The sequence below is a fragment of the Scylla paramamosain genome, chromosome 21 (genome assembly GCF_035594125.1).
Source record: "Scylla paramamosain isolate STU-SP2022 chromosome 21, ASM3559412v1, whole genome shotgun sequence".
NCBI lineage: Eukaryota > Metazoa > Arthropoda > Malacostraca > Decapoda > Portunidae > Scylla > Scylla paramamosain.
The window spans coordinates 8,743,024-8,760,766 of record NC_087171.1 but is presented as its reverse complement, the minus strand read 5'-3'; positions in this window follow the sequence as shown (position 1 = coordinate 8,760,766).

The following is a 17,743-nucleotide window of genomic DNA, read 5'->3' as shown; positions in this document are numbered from 1 at the left end:
CCCCGTCGTCTGTGCCTTTCCTAGCCCAGGCCCGAACCGCGCAACCTGCCCCTCCATTCCTTGCCCAGTCCCGTCCATCACTTCCCTTCCTCCCGTTCCTAGCCGGTCTGGTAGCCTCGACTCGCCTCACTACTGCTCTTCTCCCTGTCCTGCTGAAGCTCAAATCCTCAATCTTCCACTTCCCTTTCCTCACTTCGTATCACTTTCTTTTCTCTCAAATTTTTGGCCTGTCCAGTTTATCACTTCTCTTCCTCTTTCCCTTCCTTGGCCAGTCTTAGTTCCTTCTCCTTTCCCAGCCCAAGTCTCCTTTCAGCTTTCCCTTTCTCTTCCTCGTTCCGTGTCGTCCATCACTTCCCTTCCTCCCTGCCTAACTTCCTTCCTTTCCCAGTCTAGTCTAGTCCTGTCCTACTTCCACTCTTCCCGTCGCCTCGCTTCGGTCTCCTTCCCCATTCATTCTCCCTCCCCGCCTCAACTCGCTTTGTGGGAAACTCCTAGAAACTCAGGAAACTTCCCAAGTCTCCTACTGACCCAGGTGGAAGAGTGCCAACACCAGAAGAGAAGTAGGGAGAAAGAGAGAAAAAAAAGGGATCAATATATACGAGTAAAAGTGGTGGTGGTTTTGATGCCAGTGATGGTGGCGGCGGTGTTGGTTGTGGTGGTGATTACAGTAATACAAAAATGTACATTGGAAATGGTTAGTTATTGGTTAGTATTTTCAAACATTTTAGGTTTTCATAATGACTATTTTTAAACGCCACGGACCCAGAGAGATGATTGTTAAATAGAGTTCTCGCGGATGTTTTCTCCCAATTAATGATGTACGAATCCTTTTCAAATTACCACTGGAAGTATGAAAACATCATTAACATCACTAACATCTTCCACCCGGTAAAAGATGAGCGCCGAGGCCACGTGCTGGTATTGTATATACCTCAATTTTACCTGTCTGTATAAATATAAGCAACCAAAGCAATCTAGACTAGACATTCTGATAATAAACCTGTTCTCTCTTAAAGTCAATAGGTAAAAGGAATAAAAATGATCTAGAGTTACGAGTTACAAACTTTATAACTTTTAATTAAGGTCAGAATACGTAACACGTCTTGACATTCGCAGTCAGCTCTCCATTATGCAAGAGTTATCCGGAACTTGAATCCAAGGAAAATATCGCAGCCTTCCAGAAACACCAGTCCAGTTCTGAAGAGCAGGGGATTCCCACAAAAGGGCATCATTGGGACCTATTACTTTTTGTCCCAGTAGGAAGATAAATATTAGGTATGAGTCACTGTTTCTCTTTACCTCTGACGCTCTCAAGGGAAGAGGGGAGACTCGATGTGGGCGAAAAAGTGACCTTTATCAGAAAAATCTTAAAAAAATTCATAAGGTTTCCACTACTATTGCTACTACTACTACTACTACTACTACTACTATAATAGCAGCAACAAACAACAACAACAACAACAACAACAACAACAACAACAACAACAACTACTACTACTATTGCTACTACTACTACTACTACTACTACTACTACTACTACTACTACTATAACAACAACAACAACAACAACAACAACAACAACAACAACAACAACAACAACAACAACAACTACTACTACTACTACTACTACTACTACTACTACTACTACTACTACTACTACTACTACTACTACTACTACTTCTACTACTACTACTACTACTACTACTACTACTACTACTACTATAGTTTTCATTATCACTGTAAAGAAAACTGAAAAACCGATGATGGTACAGTGCATACACTCTCCTCCATACACACGACTTCCTTCACAGACACCATTCTTCGCCGTGCCTCTGGTGGGAGGAAACTTTCCCTTCTCATCTTTATAATTACAACCCGTAGATAAATGAACGAAAGAAGACAGGCACAGGGTACAACATTTCCAATCAGTAAATTACTTTTTTTTTTTTTCTTAATCTAGCGTTACATATTCTCCAACGTATTCCGTACCCTCTTCTTCTTACCCCCTCCCCTCTCTCTCTTTCTCAGTCTCTTCCATTCTTAGTTCTCCTCCTCTTCACTTCTGTAGTTGTAGGCGTGACGTACTCACCTTCAGGTTCCATTTACTCTCAGTAATTACAGGTATAAGGCAAGATGTATGGGGGAGTGGCCCCTTCAGCCGTGAGGAACGAGGCTGTCGGAAAGGGACATCAAATAGATATACTGTTTACACTTGCGTTGGAATGAATGAATGAATGGATTAATGAATGAATGAATGGGAAGGAGGTTATGAAAGACATAAAAAAAACACCCTGCAGCCAATGGCTTGCTTGACCTCTTGTAATAGTCATAGGATGTAAGGCTACACAAAAAAATATGAAGGAAGAACAAAATTATATGGCATTTGCCAATTTGTTTGCGGTAAATTGTATTGTTCAACTTGAAAATACAGCGGAAGGAGTATGGGAGAGAGAGAGAGAGAGAGAGAGAGAGAGAGAGAGAGAGAGAGAGAGAGAGAGAGAGAGAGAGAGAGAGAGAGAGAGGGAGGAAGTATAGTAAGGCCGAAAGAAATAAACATTTTCGAGAGGTAGTGAGGGAGTGATGCAAGAAGCTGATAAAAGGGAAACATGACACACATGCACACACACACACACACACACACACACACACACACACACACACACACACACACACACACACACACACACACACACACACACACACACACACACCTTCGATTAGTTTTTATATCTACTGGCTTTTATTTATCCCTTCGAAAGCCACTTGTGATCTCTTCTCTTCCTCCTCCTCCTCCTCCTCCTCCTCCTCCTCCTCCTCCTCCTTGCAGAGCAACTAACCCATTACTATAGTCATCTAGTAAAAATGTATCCCACTCAATCAAATTTAAGGTAAAGGAAGCGCCTCATCAGATGACACAAATATTAGGATTGCATGTAGATTATATGTGGCAGAAGTAGACATCATCTCTTTCTTACTTTCCCCTCAAATTCCATGCCGTCTTTTTCTATGCAACATAGTACCAGTTTCTTCTTACGGCCAGCTTCGGCTGGAGGAATGTGGGGGGTGGGGAGGGAGGAGCCTTCTCCTGTGCTAGCTTGTCTTTCTCATTAATAGAGTAGAATTGTTATCCAAAAAGCCAAGTAAGGACCTCAGGGTCTGTTTTTTCTTGGACTTCCTTTTTATTCCTTTGTATTCCTCCTCCTCCTCCTCCTCCTCCTCCTCCTCCTCCTCCTCCTCCTCCTCCTCCTCCTCATTTCCTCCCCCTCTCTTCCCCCTCCGCGAATGAATTAATTTGTTATGCAATTCTTAAATTATGCTTTCCTTTAAATTTTTTTTTACTTTTATTTTTAACCATTTAATCTCTTTCCTTGATATGACAACCGAGAAATGTGCGTTGCTCCACCAAACCATCCATTTCTTGTATAGTTTTCAGCTTATACATCCCCAACCTTTTTCCCATTACCGCAGAAAAAAAAGGAAAAAAAAAAAAAAACATCACACACCATTACAGTCTGTCCCACGCTTTTAGTTGTTGTGAATTAACCCTCTTATACTTTTATTTAGGCGAAGATTACTTGATGTTATTGAAGTTTCACAGTTGTTGTTTTGAAATCAGTGAGCTGTGTGTTGCGTCTTGTAAAATTCTCGGTCTCAAAGTATTTAGTTTCGTACGATTTAAAATTGAAAAGGAGCTTATTTTTTAGCTTTTGTTTTGAATTTTCTGCTTAGATTTGCGTTTATTTATTTATTTATTTACTTATTTATTTATTTATTCATGTATGTATTTAATTATTCATTTTTTACGTGCGTCGTCTTAATTGATCATGAGTTTCAGCTGCCGCCTTATGCCACTCCCCCAACACCTGCTCTCGCTCAATTTTACTTATATTTCTGTCTTATTTTCGCCATCCACCTCGTACTTCTCCATCGGTTTGCCTTTCCTTCCTTGACTTCAGCAGACGTGTATTTTTTTTTTTTTTTCTTCTTCTCTCGCCAACTGTGTAGTAATGGGAGTTTGGTGTAGGTATTCATCTCTCTCTCTCTCTCTCTCTCTCTCTCTCTCTCTCTCTCTCTCTCTCTCTCTCTCTCTCTCTCTCTCTTATAACATTATTGTAAAAGTAGATTTCCTTTTTGCTTATTTGCCTTTAGTTAAGAAATGAGGAGCGGTTTTCTTGTTTCATAAGTCGTACCAATCTTTTCTCTCCTATTTTCCTCCTCTGCTTTCTTTTTATATTCTTTTCTTTCTATATTTTTTCTTTGCTTGTTTGCGTTTTTTTTTTACTTTGTGCATTAGTATGAGTTTTCACTTTGACTTTGACCTTTTTTTCATCTTTCCCTCGAAGTACTTCCTTGCTGCAATATCTTTATTCTATATTTTGCTTCCTTCTTTCCTTCTAAGCCTTCTATATATATATATATATATATATATATATATATATATATATATATATATATATATATATATATATATATATATATATATATATATTTGTTTTTTTTTTGTTGTTTTGCTTTTTACTCTTCGGTTTTCGGTTCCCTTTTATATTTCAGTCCTCTGAAGTCTTCACTTTTTATTTTCACCCGTTTGAATTTTCGTATTCCATTTTTTTCAGTGATTTTTTCCCTTCCGAAGCCTCCCTTCTGGCTCTCCTTCACTCGCGTCACGTTTCCTCACATTCCCTCGACTCAGTTCTTCCCGTCAGCCGCCCGTTAGCGCCCAGTCCTAAACACTCACCGATGCTACCTTCTCTATAGTCTGTCTTCCCTTCCCTCGCCTCATTAGCATTCCACCGTCATTTGGGTCACTTGGCAATGGAGGGAGGGAGGGAGGGAGGGAGGGAGGAGGAAGTTGTGACCCGCCTGAGGGAAGCCGGTGACCAGCTGTGGCCTCTTGAAAACGAGTCTTTCTTTTAACAAACGACTTTGACAGTCATTGGAGGCAACGGTATACAGTTTATCCGTGACAGACACAACGGCGTGATAAGATCAATTAATCCATTAAGGACAGCCTGATGGTATCTCCTGGTCCATTCATACGTGGAGGAAGAGTAGTAACCTGACAACACCCGCAGGACCTTCTACACAACGCGGCCGCCGGTCTGTCCCCCTCTCGGCGCACCTGACTGACCAGTACGTGAGGCAGGGGAGGTTGTATGAGGGAGAAGAAAGGAAGGATGAGGAGAGAGAAAGAAGAAAGACTCAGGTTTCTCTGCGTCTCTCCTAGACCTCAGTGGCTGGATGAATGTCTGTCTGTCTGTCTGTCTGTCTGTCTGTCTGTCTGCCAGCCTCCTTGGATTTCTGTCCCTTTGCCTATCTTGATTTCTGTCTGACTCCTGGTTCTATGTTTTCCAGATTGAGTCTCATGAGTCTACTAAAACAGAGACAAAGTTTGAAGGCAGTCATCATTGTAGGGGAGGGAGAAAGCCGCACTCCGGATCAGGAACTCTGTAATAGTCTGAATACGTGTGTTAATATAGACTGGTGGGCAATAGAGATGTTCAAGCTGAAGTTAACACCGCTACTGCTGAGTCTAGCGCTTCTACGGACAGAGGTAGGAGAAAATGTCAGGAAGTTTGTCATATGAAGGAAACGATAAACAATGATGCTGAAACAATTAAGGAACATCATTCTTTCCTCTCAATAGAAACGGACGAGAAAGAAACAAGGAAATGGTACTAAAAAAAGTGTATTATTTTTTTTCTCTCTCTCTCTCTCTCTCTCTCTCTCTCTTCTCTCTCTCTCTCTCTCTCTCTCTCTCTCTCTCTCATCACACACATACACAAACGAGTCTGGCAAAGAAAATAAATGGTAAAACAATCTAAGAAACATTTTTTTTTTTTTTCGGTACACACGAAAAATTTACGAAACATTCAGAAATCAACAGTGGGCTCAATGGTGACAAACTAGCCACGAGAAGCTGTCACAACGCGGTCCATTCGTGTCTCCCACAAGCCAGAAGTGAAAGAAAGCGAGCTGCAGGAAGAAGAAAAAGAACAGGACAAGCATTACATTGGATTACAAAGGAATATAAGTAGGTTCGTGCTTGGCTGTTTGGTGTCACACCGGCACACTAACTGCAAGTACCGGGAGGGGAAGGAAGACAATGATAAGAAGGAAGAGATGAAGCTCAAAAGAGTGAAAAAGGAACGCAACGAAAGAACAAACAGCAGCAGACCTTTTGCTTTTTACTGGACTGTTTGTGAGGCCTATATCTAACAATTGTGATAAATGAGATAGCATAGAAGGAAAAGGCTTACAAACGATTACAAAGGACAGCCAAACAGCAACAAACCTTTAGGTCCTTGTAAGGTTGCATGGTAACTTCTAACTGAAGAGACAGGACAATAAAGATGATGACGAAGAAGAACAGGAGTAGGAGGAGGAGGAGGAGAGAAAAGATAGCCTAATAGAGATTAGAGAAAGGATAGTGCATAGTAGTAGTAGTAGTAGTAGTAGGAGGAGGAGGAGGAGGAGGAGGAGGAGGAGGAGGAGAAGATTCAATATTGGATCGGAATGGACAGACCTGAAGGTTTAGACTGAATGGAGGGGGAGGAAAGAGCGGAATGAGGGAAAGAGAGGGAGGGAGAGAGAGAGAGATCGGGGGGAGAGTGTTGATGACAGTGATGGTGAGTGACGGGCCTTCACCACCTTCAAAAAGGCTCTAATTGAAGTTGCACGGGTTTTTAAGGGTGTTTCTACAGTTCTAGTGACAAATGAACGATATTTCTACATTAATAACAAGAGAAACATCCTTGAGAACCCAGCTTATCATCTCTGTGGCCTTAGAAAATAGTCGTGGTGAGAGGAATGCGTTTCAGAACATGTGCCTTTGTTTTACCAGTCAAATTCTTAGCTCTTAGTAAGGGACAGACAAACAGACAGATGGAAAGACAGACAGAGAGGCAGACTGGCAGTATCATTAGGACTATAAGAGACGGAGGCTATTCAGTGGAGATGACTCAAGATGCTGTGTGTGTGTGTGTGTGTGTCGCTCAGCGCAGATAGGCCTACGTAGAAGTTATTTGTAATATTCTGCAATTACTTCCTCCTCCCTGAGCGTGGTCCCCTCCTCCTCCTCCTCCTCCTCCTCCTCCTGCTTTGTCGTCGTCGTCATCTTTAACGTCACTGTTGTCGTTATCGTCATGATCGTTCTCCTCCTCTTCTACCTTTTTGTCCACCTCCTCCTCCTCCTCTTTATTTTTCTTTTTATTCTTCTTCTTTTCCTTTCATCTTATTATCATTCTTATCTAATGATTGTTTCTTATTCTTTTTCCCCTTCATTCACCACATGTAACTGCTTCTTTTCCTCGTTTTTAGGTTTCCTCCTCCTCGTCCCTTTCTCTCCTCTGACTATATTTCATCATCTCCGTCTGTCTCATTTTTCCTCCCCTCTCCTTCCTTCATTCATCTCAGTTGCCACGTTTTGTCTTCCTTTAGAGGGGGCCCTTTGACTCATCCAATGAAGGAGAGGTGAGGGGAAGCTGAGCCGTAACGCTGGACACCCTATCATGGCTCTACTTTTCCCTCCTCCACGCTCAGACGCTTGATATGATCCTGGACATAAGTATAGTTAAGATTTAAGTATAGTCAAAATCTTGTAACCTTTTGCCTTTGCTTCAATTCTCTCTCTCTCTCTCTCTCTCTCTCTCTCTCTCTCTCTCTCTCTCTCTCTCTCTCTCTCTCTCTCTCTCTCTCTCTCTCTCTCTCTCTCTCTCTCTCTCTCTCTCTTTAATATTACATTATTGTAAAAATGTATTTATTTTTTTGCTTATTTGGTTCCAGTTAATAAATGAAGAGTTGTTTTCTTGTTTCACGAGTCGTACCAATCTTTTCTTTCGTATTTTCCTCCTCTGCTTTCCTTTTTTTAACCTCCTTTTCCTTCACCTTATTCTTTGCTTGTTTGCTTTTCTTTTACTTTGTGCATTACTATGAGTTTTCCACTTTCCCTTTTACATTATTTTATTTTATTTTATTTATTCATTTATTTTTATATCTTCCCCCTGAAGTATTTATTTGCTTCAATATCGTTGTTTCGTATTTTGCTTCCTTCTTTTCTTCGATGAAACGTTCCTTGCCGATGGATTCTTGGCACATGATTAGGCCTATTTGTGACTAAAGGAAGACGCTGAGTGGGAAAAAGAGATTAATGTAATGTCATTTGAATTCTGACCATCACTTTGTATCTTCATATATAATTATTTCTTTATATTATTTTGCTTCACAGTCTTCCTCCTTGTGTTCATTTTGTTTTTTTCGGTGATTTAAATTCTACTATTATTTCTGATTCTTAAGTTTTCTTTCAGCATTTTTCTTATCCCATGTTCTATACTTTTTTTTTTTACTTAATTTGTCGCTTTTATTTTTATTTTTTTAGACAATTTATTATTTTCTTTTATTTCCATCTGGTTTTGTTTTCGTAATATGATTCTCTTATTTTTTCACGAAGTCATACTTTTTATACTTCCTCCTCTGCGTTTTATTTTTTATTTATATCTTTAATGTTGTGTCTTACTTTTTTTATCTTGCTTTTTTTTCCATGTTTTCGTCCTGGTTCTACCTTCATGCTTTCCTTCTTTATCATCTTGTTCTTCTTCCTGCTTCTCGTCCTTATTCTCTTCTCTATTTCCACTTTCATCCTCCAGATCCTCTTCCTTTATTTTCTATGTATTCCTCATTCTTCATCTCCTTATAGTCTCTTTCCTTCATCCTCGCCTTTTATTTATCTTTCGTCATTCTTATTTTTTCATCCTACAAATTGTCTTCCCTTTTAATTCCTTGTATTATTACTCATTCTTCACCTCACACTTTTGTCTTTAATCCTCACCTCTTTCATTTCTCTCGAAGGAACTTTATTTTGATTCTTTATCATTCACCTTCCTTTACTTTCCCTTTCCTTCATTCTTCATCTGGTCCTCTCCATTTTTCTTTCATCCTCCTGTGTATGTGTTCGTTAGCTCTCCATTTAATGTCACCACTACATACAGAAAGTTATCAGTAAACCGTAGTCTTCTTTCCCCCCTCATTTTCTTAATTAAAAAGTAAAGTTTCAATCCTCCTCTGCCTTCCGGCCCCTGATTTGCTCTCTCCTGGTAGGGCAATCTTTCCCCCCCACTCTGCGAGAAGTCGAGGCCAAAATTAAAATGACGGTCCAGGAATAATGAGAAATTGAGCCCTTGGTCTTAACTTGCGAACCTGCGGTGGCTTAGAGGAGAGGAGAGGAAGCGCGATGTGATGTGAGTGAGGACGGTGTGGCTAAGGATTCTGGGGACAGACTGCAAGGTGGAGAGGTGTGTGTGTGTGTGTGTGTGTGTGTGTGTGTGTGTGTGTGTGATTCATGGAAGGTGGGGACGGAAATTTCTGTTGTTCGTCTTTTGATTTTTTATATGAATGTTCATTTTATGAACATGCGTTTAGAATATCAGAAAACAAGGAGAGTGCAAAAGATCTGTTAACTTACACATGATCTCTTGACTGTTTTAAGAGAGAGAGAGAGAGAGAGAGAGAGAGAGAGAGAGAGAGAGAGAGGAGAGAGAGAGAGAGAGAGAGAGAGAGAGAGAGAGAGAGAGAGAAGGACGAAGAAAAGAAAAGCCTGAGGGAACGGGGACACTGAATGACACCATGAATAATGAGGAGCAAACAAGTAGTGATGCAGCAGGTGTCTTGGAGGTGCACGTGGCTCCAAGGCTCTTTGTCAACTCCCTTCCATCTGAGCTCCCCTGCTTTCCTCCCGCCTGTGTAGACCCTTCTTGCAGCGGCGCGTGTAAGGGTTTTCCTCAGGTGTGGAGGTATTACAGGTGGGTGGCATAACACTACAAGGTCACAAGGGTTTGCTTTCACCTTGGGACGGCGTGAAGGTGAGGCAAGGGAGGCGCTTTCTCACGTGGGGTTACTTATACTCGTATAATCTGAAAAAGGACAAAACGTAAAGAGTTCGAGCTTGATAAAGATTTTGAAAAGATAACTGAAGGAATTGGTTAGCAGATAGAGCGGTGAATGACTGGAATAAGCTCAGTAATCACGTTTTATTTATTTATTTTTTGATAGATTCAGTAGGGTGGTTTAAACGAAGAATGTGTAGAAGTGATGGGTAGACAAGGACTGCCACATGTAGGGGTGACAGCATCTTGCAGCTTCTCTTGCGCTCTTTTGTTTCTGTGTTCTGAAGTTAGCGGTGCTGGGAGTTACTTTATTGAGTTCATTGCTGGGAGTTCCTTTACTGAGTTCCCTCATGTGGCAGTTGGTAAGTTAATAAGTATGTGTGTGGCGCAGGAAGACTGTTTCTAAGCCGACATGCTTTGAAGGTCGTCTCGGTTAAGCAGCAGGAGTTTTTTTTTTTTTTTCTTCTCTTTCTCAGGGAAATGAAACACGGCCTAATAAGCGTGTCATTCGATTATCAGTTTATGATTTTCAATTCTTGTTCTTTCACGTTCCTTCCCCTGGCTGTGTAACGTGAGACGCGGTGTTATTGCTGCGCCCATAACTCTTTCTTATGCATCATTATTTCCTGCCACACAATACGTCTTTTGTACGTCTCTACTCCTTAGGATATTCGCTTCCTTATCATTTCAGTTTTTTCATACTATTTTTTTTCTTTTTCTTTCTGTTGTCACTTTTCAAAATACATTTCGCTACTCATCATATTTTTTTCTTTTTCTTCGTCTTTTTTCTTCTTCTTTTCATCTACCACCTCTTGTACCATCACCTTCTGTTCCTTCTCTTTTTCATAACATTAATCGTTAGCTTTCCTTTTACTTGAAATGAGACTAAAACTGACTCATCTTTAACCACAACTTGTAATTGTAGTGTGTGTGTGTGTGTGTGTGTGTGTGTGTGTGTGTGTGTGTGTGTGTGTGTGTGTGTGTGTGTGTGTGTGTGTGTGTGTGTGTGTGTGTGTGTGTGTGTGTGTGTGTGTTCCACTTGTCAGATGTGATCTTTTATATGTCACGTTCATATGTTTCCTGTGTTTTTTTTTTTTTTTTTTATATATATATCTTGCGTGTTTTATGTGCCTAGTGTTCTGTGTGTTGATTTTTTGTATCCTGCATTTTCCATGTATTCCTTGTGTTTTAGTATGTCTCACGTGTTATGTGTGTTCGTGTATCTATATATATGTCTTACGTGTTACCTAACCCCTTTTTTCTTTTGTGTGTGTGTGTGTGTGTGTGTGTGTGTGTGTGTGTGTGTGTGTTGCACGGCACGCCAGTGGAAGTGCTCACAGGTGCAGGCCAGGCTTTGCAGGTGTTCCCATTACCTAATTACCACGTAGGTAGAAGAGTGACTAGCCCGCACCTGTGACACCTGCGTGAGTGTAGTGATGAGAGAGAGAGAGAGAGAGAGAGAGAGAGAGAGAGAGAGAGAGAGAGAGAGAGAGAGAGAGAGAGAGAGAGAGAGAGAGAGAGAGAGAGAGAGAGTGTGTCCCTATTGCCCTTTAAATGATGTCGCTCCGGTACACACTCACCTACGCTTATTTACCAACACCCACTCACACACACACACACACACACACACACACACACACACACACACACACACACACACACACACACACACACACACACACACCATTTTCAGTTTGTTGACTGCCTAAAGAATAAACCGTTTATTATTATTATTATTATTATTATTACACCTGATAACTTACAGTGATTTGTCGTCGTGACTGATTATATTTTACTTAGTTAGTTTTAATGACATTCTATTATTATTATTATTATTATTATTATTATTATTATTATTATCATTAGAGAGAGAGAGAGAGAGAGAGAGAGAGAGAGAGAGAGAGAGAGAGAGAGAGAGAGAGAGAGAGAGAGATGGCTCAGTGCAGAGAATGTGTATGAAGAAAACGAGGAGGAGGAAGAGAAATGGAGAAAAGGAAAAAAGAAAAGGAAATTTTGTTGAGTTTGCATGGCAGTCTTTTCTGATGAAAGCATGCCAAGTAGATTCTGCAATAAATATTAGTTTAAATTTTCCTTTACGCAAGCTTACGAAATGTTCTTGATGTTACTGATGGAGATTACGAGTAAAAGTAGATTTTCATAAGACAGAATATGTTGTCAGCCTCCCATCGTCTGGTCACACGTCTCATGCATACACCAAAGAAAAAGCACACTTATGTCTTTTCCCTCCTTCCTTTACTACTCGTTTTCTTAACACTGCCTTAAAAAGCTTGCGCAACAATACATGCTCCACCACTACACCACCTCCACCACGCACGTCACACGCACACCATCATCTGCACGAACATCTCACGTGACACACAAGACACCACCACCCTCACAAATCCACCACCACCACAACACACATCGCGCAGTACATAACACATCATCATTTTGTATAACTTTGAAAGGTCAATTTATAGCTATTACTGTCAGCTGTTTAACCAACAACACCTTACATTCTTCTACCACAACATCCCTTTTCCTCTATTTTAACTCACAACATTAGCATGAAATCTCCCAGTTGCCCTGACCATAAGCTGTTAGATACGTCCTTACTCGTCCCTTCCATCGCGTGACTTCCCGTAATGATATGCTTATTGGTTTTTTACTCTCTCATAACCAGCCTTCCAGGTACCTCTTATTTTGTCAGGGTCTATGAAACACTCGACTCTTCGGCAGCAACACGACATTACCCTTCCCAAGGCTCAGGTTTCCTTTAAAAATAACTTTGGAGTGATTTGCGACTCTGGAGCGGTTGATTTGGGCAGTTGCTCAGCTACAGGCCGCACCAAGTGAAGTTATCTTGTTGTGTAGTGTTCTGAAACTCAAGGACGTGTGACAGTCGCAGTGCGTGTGTCTCTGAGGATGGAAGCACGGGAATACTGAAGAAAAAAAAAAATACATAGGGCAATTGGTGGGAAACATACTCGTACAACTGACAGACAAACAGTCAGGCAGAACGAACACTCATACTTTTCCTATTCTTTCTTGCTTAATAATCATCGGCAAGAAATTTAATTAAGTTATGCTTTCCGTTTAATCATAATTAGCCATGGACAATGGAGATGTGTAACGACACACACACACACACACACACACACACACACACACACACACACACACACACGAGGAAGGAAACAACAATAATAAACACATTTTTTTTTTCCAGGTAAGAAAGAATTCACAGGAAAAGAGAACTCCACAAGAGAGAGAGAGAGAGAGAGAGAGAGAGAGAGAGAGAGAGAGAGAGAGAGAGAGAGAGAGAGAGAGAGAGAGAGAGAGAGAGAGAGAGTGTTTGTGTGTGTGTGTGTGTGTGTGTGTGTGTGTGTGTGCTGTGTCGGCAGGCGGTGTACATGGTGTACAGGCAGTGAAGGAAGGCAGAGGACAAGTAAAGGTGACGCCACTGGTATGAATGTAATTGCCACAGGTGTCTGAGTAATACCGACAGGTGAGAGGAGAGAGGATAGCGGGGGAGAGAGAGAGACAGAGAGAGAGAGAGAGAGAGAGAGAGAGAGAGAGAGAGAGAGAGAGAGAGAGAGAGAGAGAGAGAGAGAGAGAGAGAGAGAGAGAGAGAGAGAGAGAGAGAGAAGGTGGGTAGGGCAATGGATAGTGAGGAAACATTTCACATCTGTGCTGATTTAGTTTGGTTATGTCCTTCACATTCGCTACTCACCTTGATTCTTAAAATAGCCTTCGTTATTCTTGGTGCAGAGAAATTAAAGTGATTTGTAGTATGATAGGTTATCAGAATTATCACCTCCTTTGTCCTTAGCATCAATGATTAACTGGCCTCATGTGTTGAACCTTTTCCGGTTGTTTCATTTGTATCTTCTCATATTCCATGTAGATCCGTAGCAGTTCCATCTCTCTGTTCCATTCTCCGTCGTCCTGTTGTTAGACAAATGCTTGGGCCTTGAACATTACAGTGCCTAACACTGTTAAAAAAAGAAAAATAAATATTCACTTACTTATACCGCACACGTGTTCTTTTGCACTCTAGATAATGACTCATCTCTTCTCACTACACCTCTATACCATCTCATTGACCATCAACGCTTAATTTCATTTTGACATGATTAAATTCTTCATGTTTTTAAGTTTTGAGCGCATCGTTTTTATAACTTAATTCTTTTTAAACCTCCCTTTACGATATTTTTTTTTGTATTGTTTTCTCTTCTTTTCTTTTTCCCTATGGTTATTTTATATATATTTTTACACACACACACACACACACACACACACACACACACACACACACACACACACACACACACACACACACCCCTCTCAAACTACCATCCTATTGCTTTAATTTCTCTCCTATCTAAAAGTTTTTGAATATATCCTCAACAGAAAGATTCTTCAACATCTATCACTTCACAGCCTTCTCTCTGATGGCCAGTGTGGGTTCCGTCATGGTTACTCTACTGGTGATCTTCTGGCTTTTCTTACTGAGTCTTGATCATCCTCTTTTAGAGATTTTGATTAAACTTTTGCTGTTGCCTTAGACATATTAAAAACTTTTGGTAGAGTCTGGCACAAAGCTTTGATTTCCAAACTACCCTGCTACGGCTTCTATTCTTCTCTCTGCAACTTCATCTCAAGTTTCCTTTCTGACCGTTCTATTGCTGCTGTGGTAGACGGTCACTTCTTCTAAATCTATTAACAGTGGTGTTCCTCAGGGTTATGTCCTGTTACCCACTCTCTTCCTATTATTCATCAGTGATCTAAACCAAACTTCTTGTCCTATCCACTCCTATGTTGATGATACCACCCTGCACTTTTTCACTTGTTTTGGTAGACGTCCAACCCATCAGTATGTAATCAGTTCATGTAGGAAGGCCACAGAACGCCTACCTTCTGATCTCTCTAAATTTTCTGACTGGGGCAGAACAAACTTAGTATTGTTCAGTGCCTCAAAAACTCATTTCCTCCAGCTATGAACTCGACACAACCTTCCAGACAAGTATTCCCTTTTCTTCAATGACACTGAACTGTCCCCCTTTTCTAACCTGAACAGCCTCGGTCTGTCCTTTACTTATAATCTAAACTGGAAACTTTACATCTCATCTCTAACTAAAACAACTTCTATGAAGTTAGGCGTTCTGAGTCGTCTCCGCCAGTTTTTCTCATCTTCCCAGCTGCTAACTCTGTACAGGGGCCTTATCCGTCCACGTATGGAGTATGCTTCACGTGTCTGGGAGGGTTCCACTCATACCGCTCTTCTAGACAGGGTGGAATCAAAAGCTTTTCGTCTCATCAACTTATCTCCTCTAACTGACTGTCTTCAGCCTCTTTCTCATCGCCGCAGTGCATCTCTTGCTATCTTCTATCGATATTTTCATGCCAAATGCTCTTCTGATCTTGTTAACAGCGTGCCTCCTTTCCTCCTGCGGCCTCACTGCACAAAAATTTCTTCTTTCTCTCATCCCTGTTCTGTCCACCTCTCTTATGCAAGAGTTAACCAGCATCCTCAATCATTCATACCTTTCTCTGGTAAACACTGGAACTCCCTACCTGCTTCTGTATTTTCATGTTCCTATGACTTAAACTCTTTCAAGAGGGAGGTTTCAAGATACTTATCCTTCAATTTTTGACTCCCGCTTCGGACCCTATTCGGGGACCGGTATCTCAGTTGGCTTTTTTTTTTTTTTTATTGTGTTTTTTCTTGCCCTTTGTGGGTGCTCCTCCTACGTAAAACACACACACACACACACACACACACACACACACACACACACACACACACACACACACACACACACACACACACACACACACACACACACACACACAATGCACTACTTATTTCTATAATTAATCATTCCACTGATCTATTATTGGCTGACCTGAATGAAAAGCTGAATCCTGTTTTACCTTTCTTTAAGCATTTCTTATCCGATTTCTTGCACTTGTCCCTTATTCTGATCCCATCAATGTCAGTATTCTTTGCTTTTGATGCATTGATAGAGTATGGTCATATCGTATGTGTGTGTGTGTGTGTGTGTGTGTGTGTGTGTGTGTGTGTGTGTGTGTGTGTGTGTGTGTGTGTGTGTGTGTGTGTGTGTGTGTGTGTGTGTGTGTGTGTGTGTGTGTGTGTACGTGTGTGGATGGGTAAGTGAAAGTGTCAGTGAAAAAGAGACCGGATGTACATATAAAAAGTAAAGAAAAAAACATGAAAAAAAAACTATTTAATTGCCGTTCCCTAAAATAAAAAAAATTTAAAAAATAAATAAAAATACATTAAAAAAAATGAAGTTTTGTAGGAGCGGGTTTAACGTAATGGTGTAGTTTTGGAGTCCCTTCGTGTCTCTGGGTACGTACAGTTTACAGTATACAGTTTGCACACATTAAGGAAAAACAATAACCATGCTCCGAGTGGCTTAGCGCGGCATACTTCCCTTCTAGTGATCGCCTTAGTCCCCTGCTTGTCCATTAACACTTTTTTTTTTTATTTAAATAAATTTACATCAGGCTTAAAACAACACGTTTTTTTATGCTTCTGTTTAAAAAGCCTATACGTAAATATAAATAAGAAGATATATACAAAAAAACAAATTTATCCTACTATATACACAAATCATTAACACAGCACTAGTGTGGGAGTTTGTGCTTTTCGCCATCTGTGAGCAGCCACTTTAATTTGCTGGAGTGTCATTGTCTGTGTATCACTCGTGGCTGCCATAAACACGTTCCACAGTCTGGAGGTTCTGGCTGTGTAAGAGCGCTGGTGCTGCCTCGAGTAAGATCGAGGCACACTTAAAAGGCTTACACGGTCTTTAGAAAGTTTCCACATATATCACATCATCAGCATGACTACAAGCAAGAAAGGCTGATTAAGATTTTACCTAACCGACTTGCTATACATTTTCTCATTTTCAAGAAGTGAATCATGTAGTTATGTAAGAAAAATGCAGCTAGGAAGTCTCTTGAGGTTTAACCGTTTGACCGCCACTTGGTACACCTTTCCCTTATTACCTATCACTCTTGAGACATCTTTATTTATTCTACAGCTGCATTCAATCTTTGAACCGAGGGAAAAATTGCAAAATGTATTCGCTAACGTTTTTGTAGTTGCTTATAAAGACTTTGCGGATTGCTTCTGGTGCTGCTAATTGTTTCGTGTCTCTTTTTAATTTTTCATACCTTCGTACTTGATCATGTGAATGAGTGCAGTTGACAATACGAGCTTTGTCAATTCATACCCGAGACGACTTGACTGTCGGAAATCATGATAATAGACATTTCAGCGTCTGGACTGTTCAATCCTTTTCTTATCATTTGTGTGCTTAAGGGTTATACTCTTAACTTGCACCATGTTAGTACCTTAATGAACTTTAGGAAAATCCACATTACTGAAAAAGATTAGCGGAATGTGTTAAGGAGGAAATTAAGAGTTCTTTCTACTGTGTTTCTACTATGAAAGAAGATAAGAAAAAATTGAGTTACGAGTATGTGTAGAAGGAGAAGAAGAAGAAGAAGAAGAAGAAGAAGAAAACTTTAAGAGAATAATTGTTCCTGCAAAACTCACTGGTTAGATATATTGCTGTTTTATCTATTTATTTACTTACTTTCTCACAGGGCAAGGAGTCTGGCTAAGGACGCCAAACTAAAAGCATTAGAAGTTGGTGCACTATGCCATTTTTCCCCGTCCCCCCTAAAAAAAGTTGGGTAATTATAGATGGAGATTTTAAAAAGTTTACTAATTTAATTTCTAAAGGTGTCATGATACTCTGTCTTTATATGTGATTCACTTACACCCGAGCACACTCCCCCACAACACACACACACACACACACACACAC